The sequence below is a fragment of the Drosophila gunungcola genome (assembly GCF_025200985.1).
Source record: "Drosophila gunungcola strain Sukarami chromosome 2L unlocalized genomic scaffold, Dgunungcola_SK_2 000007F, whole genome shotgun sequence".
Lineage (NCBI taxonomy): Eukaryota > Metazoa > Arthropoda > Insecta > Diptera > Drosophilidae > Drosophila > Drosophila gunungcola.
Genome location: NW_026453162.1, coordinates 777,355 through 793,700, shown reverse-complemented (window position 1 = coordinate 793,700; position 16,346 = coordinate 777,355). Strand labels below are relative to the sequence as shown.

General features: G+C 38.0%; 1 protein-coding gene across 1 annotated transcript in view; it reads right to left on the bottom strand.

Annotated features, from left to right (window-relative positions):
* The window catches only part of LOC128253223 (ionotropic receptor 40a), a 127,419-nt gene that overhangs the window by 57,527 nt on the left and 53,546 nt on the right, over window positions 1-16,346 (bottom strand). The window lies entirely within an intron of this gene.

The following is a 16,346-nucleotide window of genomic DNA, read 5'->3' as shown; positions in this document are numbered from 1 at the left end:
AACTCTAATCGCCCAGATAAGCGCGGTTGTGAACTCAAGCCCGTTGTGCTATATACCTGACACTGACCTCACATACTTGTACAGTATCGCCTAGTTCTGAAACCGTGTTTCAGGGCGGCCCGGGATGTTGATGAACGCTTTGCAGCCGTTGTTTTGAATTCATATATTTGTATTCAACTTAAGTTTTGGTATTTTTTAGTGTCATATACCATTTGTGCTGCGCCACACTCTTGAGATTTTTTAGTGATAAGACTACAGCCAAACATGTCGGACACGCAGAAACCGTCTGGTTAAAATAAAAATAATACACTCCACTCAAACTCGGGAATTAAACGTTTTAATTCATCACCATACATAATAATAAAATACTAGAAAGTTTAACTTTTATTCTCCATGGTAATAAATTAATAATTTTAAAAGTATTTTTTATACTCTTGATAGTATAAAAATCACCCAATAGAAATTTGCTGGAAAGAACCCTCAACCTCTCTGAGTTAGTCGCACGTTTACCTCGCGAGCAAGATAAATAAATTGGGTCGTTACAAAAGCTAAGTCGACTACTCAAGTCATGCTGATCACGAATATATGTACTTTATAGGGTCGGAAATGTTTTCTTCACAGACTGGCAAACTTTTGACTGAAATTATAATACCCTCTGCAAGGGTTTACAAAAATATCCTCTTCCCCAGATAAAGTGTATTGTTTAGTATTTTAAATTTTAAACTAATATTTTAAATCTACACAGCTTCATTGTTTTTAAAAACATAAGTTAAAAGATAGATTTAGATTTTGTTATAAAAAAAACAAATCCAACTTCTCTTTATTGTGTTGGAAACAATTATTGATTATAGCTACGCGTCACTCCATTGCTGCTACCGTCAAAACAGTTGTTGCTGTTTTTGCTGATCAATATCAATATTGGTTGCTGCTCTTGATCGCCGTCGCCGTTGGCCAAAATTAATTGTAATTGGCCGGTGAATTTTAATTATTGCTATTATTGTATGCACTTAGTTGAGATCGATCAACTTTGGAAATAGGCTGTTCTGCATTCCCACGATCGCTGACAAAAAGGTGCAGAATTAGCACACATGGCACGTTCGTTTGAACTTAATTGAGGGCATGCATTGCCGTTTGTTGTGCAATCAATGCTTACTATATTCTTCTGTCTGTGAATTTGTATTATTTTGAGTGTTAACTCATACACGCTTAAAAATCAAAAATGATTTTTTTTCAAGACGTGTTTTGAAAAGACAAGTCAAATATTTATATGATGACATATTCACAGTTATGTACCAAGAAATAAGAATATGCAGGGTAGGCGATCCCACGCTAAACCAATTTTAACAACCCTCATCCGGAGCAGGCGATGCCGGTCTTCAATAACATAAACAATTCTTGCAATCACTAAGAGCCGCTCCCTGAGTGGCACTTTTAATCTCAAATTATTGTATACAATCAATATCCCAAACGGGCGAACTCGATGCCAAACTTATGTAATCAAATGGCAGCACAAGTAAGATTTTTGTCAAAAGAAATTAGTCTTAAGCCGAGATCATATTCTCCCTAGCGTTGTCGTTAGTCAGTTGACGGGTCATTAGTTCGACTCAATTAGTAAATAATAAATATTTTGCTGGCGCAGTCGGTAGAACCTCGAGTGGAAAATAAACTAAATGTTATAATACAATTCTCTATTAATAGTTACGCAACACATTTCAAAACCCTTCAGCTTAGATTATAATTCCAATTCGGTTGTCCAACTGAAATTAGAATACCCTCTGCAAGGGTGTAAAAAATAACTATTAACCGGAACCCGCATAAATATTGGTGGTAAAATCTCTACAGAGCTAGCCGAACTATAGGCTTATAGACACAAGCCAGAAATTAATAGTTAAAAAAGCTGATGTTTGTTTATTTTTACAATTTTACAAAAAGGAGTTTTTGCAAAGAGTCAGTGGAAAGATTACATCTGATATCCGTAAGCACCAACTTAAGACCCGAAAAAGACTCTCCACACTTACTTCCGTTGCACGGACGCTGCAACCTAGCCAGTTGATATAAGTTTGGATACAAGAACTTTTTCTCCGCCCAATACATCAATACGTCCGTATCTAAATCGATTGGCTTTGGATTGTAATTGTCTATTTCACTGCAAGCTATTTTCATATTACCATCCATTTCATCATTTATTTTTTTATGTATTGACTTACGTTGCGGTTAACAATTTGAATTTGTGAGAACAGTTTGTTTAAGCTGTTTCGAGCTGCAATAACATTAACAGAGTTTGTTAGAAGTGCTCGACGAATTCGAAAATCTAGGTAAACAGCTGCTAAAACGGCTTTGTTCTCCAATAAAATAGCTTCACTCTTATGAAGGCAGTCTTCGAACAATATGCTGTCTGTAGTGGACGTTGCATTTATGGAAAAACTGAGCTTCAGCCACATCTTATAGAAATGCCCATATATAGTTATTCACTCTGAAGCTTTTTCGTGGCAACGTTAACTGGATGCAAAATCTGCCAGTTAAACAAAAGTTTTACTTACATAAATTTTCTGAGAATTATGACATTTTAATAGCTAGAGATTATTTGAAAGAAAGTAAAGCGAAAATAACCTATGAAGAAGAAACAGTGACGTTAGGAGACACATTATTTTACATAAAATTTGGTGAAAATGATATGGAAGAGGACAAGATCGCAGTAAAATGCCTTAGTCCACCATCAGTTAAAAAATAGATTGAAGAGGATAAGACCGCATTAGAATGCCTTAATCGGACCTTATCAAAGGATCAATCATTTAATTTTACCATTAATAATGAATTAAAAGAATGCAATACAGATTAGAACATTTGAAAGAAGAAGAATGAGAAAGTTTAAAGGAAGTTTTATTTGAATAAAATGACATGCAGTACAAAGAAGGTGAAAATTTGACTTTTACAAGTACTATTAAACATTCAATACAAACAAATCATGAAGACCCAGTATATAGGAAGCCATACAAATATCATCAAACCTTTGATGAAGAAGTTAATAAACAAATAAATGAAATGGTCGAACAGGGAATAATTCGTAAATCAAAATCTCCCTATTGTTCACACATTTGGATAGTTAGTAGATTACAGAAATTTAAATTAGCTTACTATCAATGATAAATTTCCTATACTTAGAATGGATGAGATATTGGACAAATTAGGAAGATGCCAATATATCACTACCATTGATTTAGCCAAAGCATATCATCAAATCCAAATGGAACAAGAGTCAATAGCTAAAACAGTATGCTCAACAAAACACTGTCATTACGAATATACACGAATGCCATTTGGTCTCAAAAACGCCCCCGAGACCTTTCAATGATGTATAAAGAACTTATTAGAAGATTTAATCTATAAAGAGTGTTTAGTATATCTAGATGATATAATAATATTCTCCACTTAATTGGAAGAACATATTTTATCATTAGAAAATGTATTTAAAAAATTACGCGGTGCAAATTTAAAATTATAACTAGACAAATGTGAATTTATGAGAAAAGAAACAGAATTTTTAGGCCACATAGAAACTACTACAGGTATTACACCGAATCCAAAAAAGATAAATGCCATAATAAATTTCCCAATTCAAAAAACACAAAAAAAAAATTAAATCATTTCTAGGATTGTGTGGATTTAATTGAAAATTCATACCGGACTTTGTTTATATCGTAAAACCAATGACAACGAAATTAAAGAATGGTGCCATAATTAATACTAAAGACAACCCCTACATAGAAGCATTTGAAAAAATTAAAATTTTAATTACTTCAGACCCAATTTTAATTTTTCTCGACTTTAACAAACCATTTTCTTTAACAACGGACGCAAGCAACATGGCTATAGGAGAAGTATTGTCACAAAATCATAAACCATTCTCTTATGCTAGCAGAACTCTTAACGAACATGAAATAAATTACGCGACTATTGAAAAAGAACTTTTAGCAATCGTATGGGCCACCAAATATTTTAGATCATATTTATATGGTAAATATTTTAAAATATTAAGCGATCATAAGCCTTAAGTTTGGTTGAATAACATAAAAGAACCAAATATGAAACTACAACAAATGAAAATAACATTAAACGAATTTTATTATAAGATTAAATATTCACCAGGAGAAGAAAATTATGAAGCTGAAGCTAAATTAATTTAGAATATAATAAATGAAAGTGAAACTTGCAACATTGCTAAAATGGAACATAGAAATACCAAATTTGTATTTTTATTTATTATAAAATTTCATCCTAACGCTACAAGTTTGGAACTTATAAGTTAATGCGCTAGTCACTAAGAGTTTGCAAATATTTAATTGTTACATTATACTTAAAACTAATTTTCATAAAAACTAACCTAAGTCGCCTTATATTTTTACTTTAATTTACGTAATAGTGTTTTTAAGGTGTGTGAATAATTTTATTTTGAATTGCGTGGCACTGCTAATATTTTTAAGATGGTTTGGGAGCTGATTCCATGATCGAATAGCATTAATTAAAAATTGTCTTTCGGATGTCAATGATCGAGGTCTTATGCAAGTAAGATTGTTTGCTCTTCTAGAGGATGCAAATTGAAGTTTTTCGAAAAGATACAAAGGTTCTTTTTGGAAAATAATTTTTTGCAGAAAAATTAAGTTCCGCATCTTTATCCATTCATTTAGCGAGGTATCGAATATTTTCAGCGAAAATTCGGATACGTGATCTGTATGTGGTTGGTTGAATATATACCTGGCTATGCAATTAAATAGAACTTTAATTTTGTTCTTACTGGTAGTGTCACAGTTTGAAAAAACTTCTACTCCATAAAATAGCGCTGGAACAATGCAGGTTTTAGCTATTAGTAAATTGATATTTGAACTTACTCCAAAAAATTTAAAATAAAAGAGAGAAATTGGTCATGGATATTTATATGGTGGGTAATCAACAATTTTTATCATGTATCGACGTATATTCAAAATATGCTACCCTAATAGAAGTCATAGAGGCTAAAAGAACTATCATGAAAGTATTTAACGAAATGGGAAAACCACAGGAAATCAAAGCAGATAAAGTTTCAGCATTTATTTGTGTAGGTTTACACAATTGGTTAAATTCAGAAGAAGTACAAATTCATATAACAACAAGTAAATATCATGATAGTTCCAGGCAAGCAGAAGAAAATGAACGGACTCCACAACAACTCAATGAAAACAATGATTTTCTCCATAATATCAACAACTATAATTCCAACAACAATCGGCCCCATTGTATTTAAAACAGGATCAATAGATATCCCGATTAATTATGAATATTATTATCTAAGTGTTAACATAACTGAAAAAACCTTCGAAAGTCTTTTGAAAGAAGCTAATGAATTTAGTGACATAATACAAATCCGATATCTAGTAGAAAAACTTAAAACAGAAATCAATGGAATTACTTTAGCAAAACGCAGTAAGAGAGGTTTATTCAATATTAAAGGATCAGTTTATAAATACCTATTCGGAACATTAGACCAAGATGATAAAGATGAGATGGAAGAATAAATTAATAATTTAGTAGACACTAGTGTTCAGAACACTGATTAAATCATGGTTATCGATGTCATAAATAATGTAATTGAGGTAATCAATAAATTAAAGGCAGACACTTTACAGAATATGTAGAAGATATTGAATTAAGAATGCAGCTGACCAGACTAGGTTTATTTAATCTAAAATTATTATTTTTATTTATTGATTTTTGTTGAATACCAAAACCTCCACTTGGCTTAAAACGGACCCAAATGAAATTTTGATTCTTTCTTATATTTCTTCAGAGATAGTTAAATCTCCCGTTTTAGAAATCATTCCTTATCCCGATGAGAATTATAATATTTTAATAGAAAATGTATTCGACTAATATTTCTTATATGACAATAAAGTATTTAACAAAGAAACAGAAAAAATTGTATTAGACGAATGTATAAATGGAATAATTAAGCAAGAAAATACTGAATGGATATATACCAAAACATATACAATTTTTCAAATTAAATATATTTAAGCAAATATTTTATTGACATGGAATATCCCTAAAACATTATTAAATCGAAATTGTAATTGTATTAATAAAGAAATTTCTATAGTTGGAAATTACCTTGTTAAAGTCCTTAATTGTTAAGTACACTTTTTGAAATACAATGTTAGATTACACACAGAGCGTTTACGTAAATAAAAATGTAACAAAATTAGAACCACTTTCTTATATTTAAACAAAGGAAATAATAGAATCACACACAAAATATTATAATGTATTCCAAAAAATCACTTTATCAACTTTTGTAATCAATATTATAAGCATTTTATTGTACTTATTGTATAAATTTAAGAGCATACCAAGAATACTTATTGTAAAATATATAAAATCAAAGGAAGAAACACAAAAAAATACAGAAATTGTAAACGATCTACCAAACATAGAAGAAAATGTAATGTTGTATCCAACTCTATCCACTTGAGGAAAAGCCAAATTCAAAGAATGGGGGAGTGACATATCAATAATCCCATATAACCCTTATGCACATGTCCACACGCCTACACACACATACACCCTTAGTACCCGAATCAGGCGATATCTAATTGCAAATGTACCCAAGCCTTAGATTAAACATCCAGAACGAATCAGCCGATATCTAATTGCAAATGTACCCAAGCCTTAGACTAATCATCCAGAACGAATCAAATTACGTTATCAGTTCGTTCCCACACTTTCGGATCCCAATGGAAAATTACCATGCGAGCAAAACCCCAAGATTCTAGACTAAACAATCGGATTGAGTGGCTGGTGCATTTTCAATCAACAATCCAAAGGGCAATTAGAAAACTCACTCAATTAACGCCAACTCCACTCATAGAAAGCTCTAAAGCTCAAAACCGAGGTATGATCGTCAAAGAAGTTTAAGTTCAGAAGCGAGATCAGTTTGATACTTGTCTTAAGACAGTCAGTGTTCTTCCCAATAATTTTAACCAGTTTAAAAATAAATTAAATAAAGTTTTTTATCTTAAACTTATGGTTGCATCGTTGGTCTGTGAGCATCACTTTGAGGGCCGAAAATGTTCTTTTAAGACAAAGAAAATGATTTTAGTATATTTATACCATTCAGTTCTAGGCCCACAGCAACTATTTAATTTTTTGAATCTGCAAAAAAAAAAAATAATCCTGAAATAATAATAATAATAAGATCGACGAGAATTTAACATTGACACTATTTACAGAAAAGGTCCAATTCAGAGAAAAATAAAAATCCATTTAAAGCAAAGTAAAATTAAGAAAAAATATTTAAAAATTAAAATTAAAAATTATTACTAAACGATACTTTAAAACGCAATTTAAGAAACAAAATATAACTAATGCCGTTAAACTTCCACAGGAACCTTATGTACAATGATCTGGATTCTATTATTCACTACGGGCCACACTCAACATATTCAAATACCAAGAATTCTATTCTAAGAATTAATTTAATAAATATCAATGTCATCACTAAATCTTTTAGTACCAAAATCACAGACTCGCCCAAAATACTGTAGTATGCTCACATATCGGGTACACACTGTACCACTTATATCACTGCAACATTGTGGCATTTGTTTGTGTCCTAATATTCCCAGCACTTCAAGTACGGAGTAATTCGACCCACACAACAATGTTATGAACATTCTAATGCTGGGCCGGCATGTCTGCATGCGCGGCCGATCATTCGTTTACCATGTGAGCATAACACTCAGTTTCATGCGCGTCCGCTGCTTGCGCCGCCTATATACACTTATGCATACATTAATATATATATATTTAGATATATAAGCGTTGGCCGCGGCGAATTGAATTGAATTGTAAGCCAAGCCCATTTATTCTTAAGTCAAGCGGGACATTCAAGAAATGACTCCCGATCTGAATAGACGAACTAATAAAACCCTATCAATATAACTCAACATTTATGAATGAATAACATTGAAACCCAATATACAATATATGTAACAATTCTACATGGCGACCGTGAAAGGTGCACAAGTAAAGTTAACAATTTACAAAGCGAAATGGTTAAAGATACAAAAATAATAAATAAATAAAAGAAGGCAGCAAACAACCCTCAAACATGGTGAAAAATTTAATACTATTTTGTATTAACAACGCGAAAACTTTGTGAACGCAGTAGTTCGAGACGATTTTAATTTGCGAAAAATTGTGAAACTATGTCGAAAGCGCGACGAAAAGGAGTGGCTACGATGATGTTCGATGGATCACTAACAATTATATTTCAATAATTTCTCTTAGAACCTAACTTATGCTACGGTGGCGAGAGACGGGGCGAATTCGCAAGAGCGAACAGACGAAAGCTTTATTGGCTCCCGCTCTCGCCCTACAACTAGTGATTTAAATACAAGCGCTGAGTGCGCAAACACCGCCCCCTCTGAAGGGACGACGTCCTTCAGCCCAGAACGGGCAACAGGGCCAGTCGGTGGACAGCTCGCCGATATTCGCCGTCCTGCGTCCTGACGTCCGCCACGCGAACCTTGCTATCGGCGCCGGCGTGCACCGCTACCACTCGTCCGATCCTCCACTGCTGGGGCGGAAGATTGTCTTCTGCGACGACGACGAGCGCTCCCACGACGAGGTTGGGCTCCCCCTGGTGCCACTTGGACCGCTGCTGGAGGCTGGAGATGTACTCCCGGGACCATCGCTGCCAGAACCTGTGCCTGAGAGACGAGACACCTCGCCATCGTCGCAAGCAGGTCAGGCTGATCTGGTCCGGGAGCGCCGCTGATGGTGGGGCCAGAAGAGGGCCGCCGATGAGCAGATGCCCGGGGGTCAGGGCCTCGCCGTCGTTCGGGTCGCTGCTTAGAGCGCCGAGGGGCCTGGAGTTGAGCACGGCCTCCACGCTGGTGAGCAGAGTTCCGAGCTCCTCCGCGGTCAAGAGGTCTTGGCCTACCGTCCGAAGGAACAGGTGCTTTGCAGACTTCACACCTGCCTCCCATAGTCCGCCGAAGTGCGGTGCTCTGGGCGGTATGAACGCAAACTCGCATCCCCCTGCTCCTCCAGACGGGCTCGGAACTCTCTCATGTGGCGATCTGCGCCGACGAAATTGGTGGCGTTGTCGCACCACACCTTTTCCGGAATCCCGCGACGACTCACGAACCTTTGAAATGCCAACAAGAACGCATCAGTGGTTAGGTCAGACACTATTTCTAAGTGGACCGCTTTGGACGCAAAACAGACGAACAAGGCCACGTACGACTTGTACGGTGGCTTACCACGGATACGATACGTTGTGCTGAAGGGACCACAAAAATCAACGCCACAAATATTGAACGGGCGGAGAGCTCGAAGTCTATCTGCTGGCAAGTTTCCCATAATTTGCGTCAAAAGTTGCGGCTTACAGCGAAAGCAGCGCATGCACGACCGAACTGTTCGTCGGCAGACTTCTTGAGCATTAACTAGCCAGATTTTCTCGCGCAGACGACTTACGAGAGCTCGTGGGCCAGCGTGACAGTTCGTAACGTGCAGGTATGACACATAGGATCTGACGAACTGTGAGCTTTTAGACAGCAACAACGGGAATTTGGCTTCGTACGGGATAGGAGCATTCAATAACCGACCCCCAACTCGTAGCAATGTCGAGGAGCACCAATCCGATTTATTTTCCTGAAGAAAAGGGTTTAACTTTTGAATATTCGTTGCTACCGGTTTATTCTTCCGAATTTTACTTATGTCGTCCCTGAACTCGTGAAATTGGACAACTTCGACAATTTTATCAAAAGCGAAATCCAGTTCTCTTGGCGAAATACTTTTTTCAAAGGGCTTCGACACCTTTCTGCACCTTTGAATAAAACGAAAAACCCACACGAAAACTCTCAGAAGCTTCAGGAGCGACGAAAAAGACTCTATTTTCTGAAGCACATAATTTGGCTCTGGGCTGACTACGAGAGCTATTGCCGATTTGCGTAGCTCCATCGACATTACATCAGCCGGCAGTTCGAAATGTTTATTTACAGGCCAATTATTTTCTGAGTCTAGCAAGAACGAAGGCCCACCGAACCAAATGGACGTTGTAAGCTCCTCTACGTCACATCCTCGGGACACTATATCTGCTGGGTTGACTTTCGTGGGAACGTGTCTCCAAATTGCTTTCTCCGACCACTCCTGAATATCTGCAACCCGGTTCGAAACAAAAACCGACAACGACGAGGGGTGGGTTTTAATCCAGTGTAAAGTGATCTCGGAGTCTGTCCACAGGAAAACATTCTCAATGGGAGAATTTAGCAATGGCCTGACACGATTATAGAGATCTGCTAAAAGGTGAGCTGCACACAGCTCAAGGCGAGGCAAAGTTTTCGTCTTGAGGGGAGCTACTTTCGATTTGGCGGTCAATAAAGACACTTTCAAACCTTCAGCAGTTTGAGTCCGAATGTAGATGCACGCTCCATACGCTCGCATGGAAGCGTCAGCGAAACCATGTATTTGAATCGGGACTTGTGGATCTGTGTTGACGAATCGCGATACCTTAATTTTAGGCAGCTGCAGAAGCGTCGCTTTAAACGTCTCCCACGACGTGAGCAACTGCATCGGTAGCGACTCGTCCCAATCTAATTTTCGAAGCCACAGTTCCTGCAACAACATCTTTGCCTTTGTGACCAAAGGACACAAGAGGCCAAGTGGGTCGAAAAGTCGAGCAGTCACCGACAAAATATTTCGTTTTGTCGCGCGAAGATCCAGGAAAGAGTCATCCAACCGAAATTGAAAGTAATCTTTAACCGGTAACCAAACCACGCCAAGGGTCTTGGTTACGTCTGAGTCTGCCATAAGTGGCATTACAGCGCTATCAGATGCGGATAACTCTGGGCAGTTTGAAAACCACTTTGCCAATTCAAAGCCTGCCTCTTGCAAGACCTGAGAAACTTCGTCTCGAAGGCTTTGCAGGTCCTCAACGCATCCGGCGCCAGTCAACAAATCGTCAACATAAAAATCATTCTGAATAACCTTTGCGGCTTTTGGATGAGTTGCTTGCGCCATCTCTCCTAGCCGCATTAAACACCGAATCGCCAAAAAGGGTGCTGGCGAAGTTCCATATGTAACGGTGTTCAACTTAAAGATTTTCAGGGACTCAGAAGGATCTCGTCTCCATACTATGAGCTGGAAGTTACGATCAGCTTCGTCCACCATCACTTGGCGATACATCTTTTTGACGTCGGCCGCAAGGGCAAACTTATGCAATCTAAACCGAAGCAGAGTCGAGTACAGCTCCTCTTGAATAGTTGGGCCTACCATCAAGATGTCATTCAACGCTACCTGCGTAGAAGTACGGCTCGATGCATCGAAAACTACTCTCAACTTAGTTGAAGTACTTTGTGGCCGTAAAACGCATTGGTGCGGAATGAAATAGTGCGGAGTATTCGGAATTTTGTCATTGGTGGAAGACATGTGGCCCAGTGAAACATATTCCTCCATGAATTCAATATACATCTTCTTCAGCGAAGGGTCCTTTGACAATTTCCTTTCTAGCGACAAAAATCTACGTTTCGCAACTTCGTATGACGAACCAAGAGTATTTGGGTCAGATTTAAACGGCAAACGAACCGAAAATCTACCGGACGACAATCTTTGAGTATTTTTCTCAAAGTGTTGTTGACAGAGTTGTTGCTCAGGAGTATGGACTTTAGCCTTGGGCGGCAAGTCCTCCACAGACCAAAATTTCTGCAGGGTTGTGTCAATTGACTCCAACGCTTCCTCCTGGCAGCTGAGATGTACCATTTTTTCAGCGTTTTTATTATTTTCAGAGGCACATCTGCCTGACACTATCCAGCCGAGAACTGTCTTTTGTAGGATGGGGAATTCAGGCCCCTGCTTCATCTGGCCAATAGATAAAAGTTCAAAGAATGTTTCAGCGCCGATAAGCATATCTATTTTTCGGGGCTTGAAGAAGAATGGATCTGCCAACTGAATATTTTCAGGCACCCTCCACCCGCTGGTGTTCACCGCTTGATCCGGATGATAACCAGAAATATTTTTCATAATCCAAAAATCGGACGACAATTGGCTGTTCTCTATTCGCGACTTCACAATCGTGTGTATTTTTTTTGTGGCTTGGGCATTAGTTCCACCAATGCCTCGCAAGCTCATGCACACGTCCTCTCTTGTAATTTTGAGCCTCTGAGCGAGCTCGTCGGTTACAAAGTTTAATTGTGAACCAGAGTCGAGCAACGCTCGAGCTAATACAAACTCGCCGCTTTTTGTTTGGACGCTCACAACAGCAGTTGCAAGAATGACTCGATCCGATGCATTCGCATGCAAAACATGCGAAGTGGATGGAGACTCCTGCATGAGCGTGGGCTGAGAAGGAGGTGGCAACGCGAGATTTGTGTTTGGGGCATATATATGTAGCAAAGTGTGATGTGAGGAATTGCACACTCTACATCTGTTCGATTTGCATTTTTTGACCGTGTGACCCTTTCTTAAACAGTTAATGCATAAGGGTGCTCTTTTAGCGAAATCGAATCTTTGCTGAACTGTCAGGGCTGCGAAGGAAGCGCAGTTTCCAATCTGATGTTCAGCTGAGTTGCAATACATGCATTGAACAGAGTCGTTCCTGGCAGCGACAAACGAAAAACTCCTATTTCCATTCTTCTTAGGGTTAGATTGGGCCTGCTGAACAGTTTTGGGCTTGGAAGCCTCTTCTGCTACCATGTGTTGGTATCGCCTGTTGAGGGCCGCCTCACATTCGCTCCAAAGTGGAAGCGAAGTATAATCTAACTGTTCTTCCCATTTTCTTTTAGTTCCTGCATCGACCTTGCTCATTACCAGATGTATTAAAATGGCATTAGTAATGCGTCTATCATCCCCAATAGACAGCAAGGAGTCATACAAGGCTGTGACCGTGTCGATGAGGGTTCTCAAGGCTGTAGCTGAAGGCTGGGAAATTTTTTGCAAATTAAAAAATGTCGATATGTTGTCAAAAAAAATAAGACAATCATTATCGTACACCCGCTTCAGGCTAGCAAGGGCTTTGGGATAATTTTCCGCAGTGACTTGGAAGGCCCTAACTGTTCCTAAAGCGTCTCCAGCTTAACACGAAATTAAATGATTGAATTTTTCAATATCGTGTAAAGTGTCATCTTTGTCAACGAAAGTTTCGAAAAGGCTTATAAAATTTTTAAATTCGGAGTGTTTTCCGCTAAAAGTTGGGAGTGCAACGCTCGGCAGACGGCATTGAGGCGGGCGATTTGCTGGCGGAGCGGATTTCTCGATATTATTTTGTTTGGACTTATTTAAAATTGAAATCAGCAATGACTTTGTCATTACGGCCCTCTCTTCCAACTCTTCGCGGTATACATCTTTTGTATCTTTCACTTCTATTTGGTTTTGCAAAAGTGAAGCATTTTCAATGTGCGTATTTAGAATCTCTAATCGACACTCAAGCTCGACCGGATTTATAGATAATTTAGCTTCTTTTAAGTGTCGATAAGTTCGGTTAATACTTTTCATGCAAACATCTCGTTGATGTTTAAGCTCTTCGATATCCTTAGTTGCCATTGCGTTTATTTGTATTTATTTAGTTGGTATCGAAGAGGTGTTAAATATTTATTTTTATTAAATTATTATTTTTTTTTTTTTTTTGTTAAATAATAAATAAAGTCAACGATCGCACACGGTGTAAGGGAGCTAAGTGCCGAGAGAATTACAGCGAAAAATCTAAATAGGGTTTTTATATTTTTTTTTTATATAAACCCTGCGACAGTATATGCCGCACGCACGCACTGTAGGGGAGTTACCGCTCAAGCTCAAGCGTACCGACAAAACGAACAAACGTTTAGGCAGACCGAAAATTGCACTGCTGCAGCGATCGAGAACGAAAACGACAAAAGATAACTCGAAATAGCGGCAGCGGTGTCGGTGTGCGTGTGTATGTGTACGCGGCTAGCGGTTCTTCCTATGCAGATGCTAACGGAGAATGATACACTGACCGATAACTAAGGGCAACGAATATATAAGCCTGATGCCAAAATGCGCGCAAAATTATGAAAAGCGCGGAAAATTGGAAAAGCGCGGGAAAATTCTGAAAAGCGCGGGAAATGTTCGTACAAACTGCAGCGAAAGTTATTGCCGCTAATTTTCTGAGAGCTTCAATTTTTACAATTTGCACTTTTTTTTTTCCAGCTATTTTTATTTATACCCTAAATTGGTGCTCACTACGACGAAAGTTGGGGGAATTAAGTTCGCACTAATTGGGTCGACGACGAGTATTTTATTGCTTGTTCTTTGGCCAAAGCGATTCACATATGTATAATTCGAAATAGATTATGTTTATTGTAGAATTTTGGTTGTTAGTACATGCAAATTTTTATTTCTTGGTTAGAATGCTCACTATCTACCGATTTTTACACGAATGCAAAAAGTTGAAAGATGGGCCAAAACACAATTGACAAAACGCCACAGATTAACTTTCAACTTTTGGCACTCTATACCTGGATGGCCGACTTGATAATTGCAACTTCCTTTTTGTCTTCCATTGGCGGCAGCAGCAAATTGAGCAATTAAAATTGCCGAAACGTCAGGCGCAACTTCAAGAACGGCAGAAAATTTCCAGCGACGAAATTATTGAATTTAATTTGTTGGCCGAACCGACACGAATAAATTGGTTGTTGTTGGTATTGTTTATAGTTTTCACCGACAAAAAAAATTAAAACTCGCGAACTCTACTGCTGATCACGTCGGGGTCACCATGAAAAATGTAATACTATTTTGTATTAACAACGCGAAAACTTTGTGAACGCAGTAGTTCGAGACGATTTTAATTTGCGAAAAATTGTGAAACTATGTCGAAAGCGCGACGAAAAGGAGTGGCTACGATGATGTTCGATGGATCACTAACAATTATATTTCAATAATTTCTCTTAGAACCTAACTTATGCTACGGTGGCGAGAGACGGGGCGAATTCGCAAGAGCGAACAGACGAAAGCTTTATTGGCTCCCGCTCTCGCCCTACAACTAGTGATTTAAATACAAGCGCTGAGTGCGCAAACACATGGTGTGCAAAACCATCGATAAAACCTTGTGTTTAAAAAACATTACAACACACGAAATCAACATTTTTAATCAGCCTGTGCGATGACCAGCACCGGCGCCGCCTGAGACCAAAAGGCCCAGACAACAGAAAAAAAATAATAAAAACCAACTTAGAAAAGGAGAAGGAGACAGAATAATTGACCAGGACATGTGTGGAAAACATGGCAAATCCTTCTACACCAACGAAGGAAACTAAAGTGCGGTAGGCAAACCGCCGGCTACACCAACGAAGGAGGCATATGAGTGCGGAAGGCAGTCCGCCCTCTGCACTATCGTGGGAGGCACCTGCTCCTGTTGAGCAAAGGGACGCACCAAGCCTACAAGAGGCCCTAATTTTGTGTCCCAACGATGGACCTCGCCCCCTCACAATAGCTGAGTACAGGGCACGACAGGAGTCCAGCAAACCCATCCACAAACAGAAAAAAAGTGGAAAAAGGGTTAAACTCCTGCAACAAAGGAGACTACTAAAGGACTACAGGAATATTGCAACGACCTCGCCGGAGAAGGAAGTACATGAACGGAATATTTAAGAATTGGACAAAATACTTTGCAAACGAGCAAAGTAACGCAACAAAAGCTGCCTTTAATTTTAAACTTCTATACCGAGCCGATGCGCGAAAGCGCTGCTCGAAAAATACTAACCACTATTAGCCTATATACTAACATCATATAACTGACATTGGTTTATATAGAGCAAAATATTGTAAATCAGTTATATGAAAACTAACTAAAAAAAATTTTTTTTTTCAAATTTCCATTTTGTCGAAAGGAAATTTATGCGATTATGCCAGCAGACATTTTTTACATTTATTTAATTAATCAAATTTGAATTCCTAAATTCCTAACTTTTTTTTTATTTTTGATGACTTTATTTTGCTGAGTGGCTCTAATATCAAAGAGAAAGCTTGGCAGGGAAATATGCAAAAACAGGAATATTTACGTATATCTATTTAAAATTTCTTTAAATGAATGAATACAAATAAAATAAATAAATGTAAATCCTACAAATCTCTTAATCAAAACAGACCAATTCAAGGGAGCACAATAAAGAAACATGCAGAAATAGTAGTAAACTGCTTTAACGAGGCGCTTATATTAATATATGGGCAACGAGAAAAATTAAACGATGATCATTGGTCAAGGGTATCAAAATATTTGAAAAGGCTCAGAGAAAATCTGATAATATCGATAAAATAAAAATTCAATTTAGATATCTCTGTACCTACCACTCTTAACACCG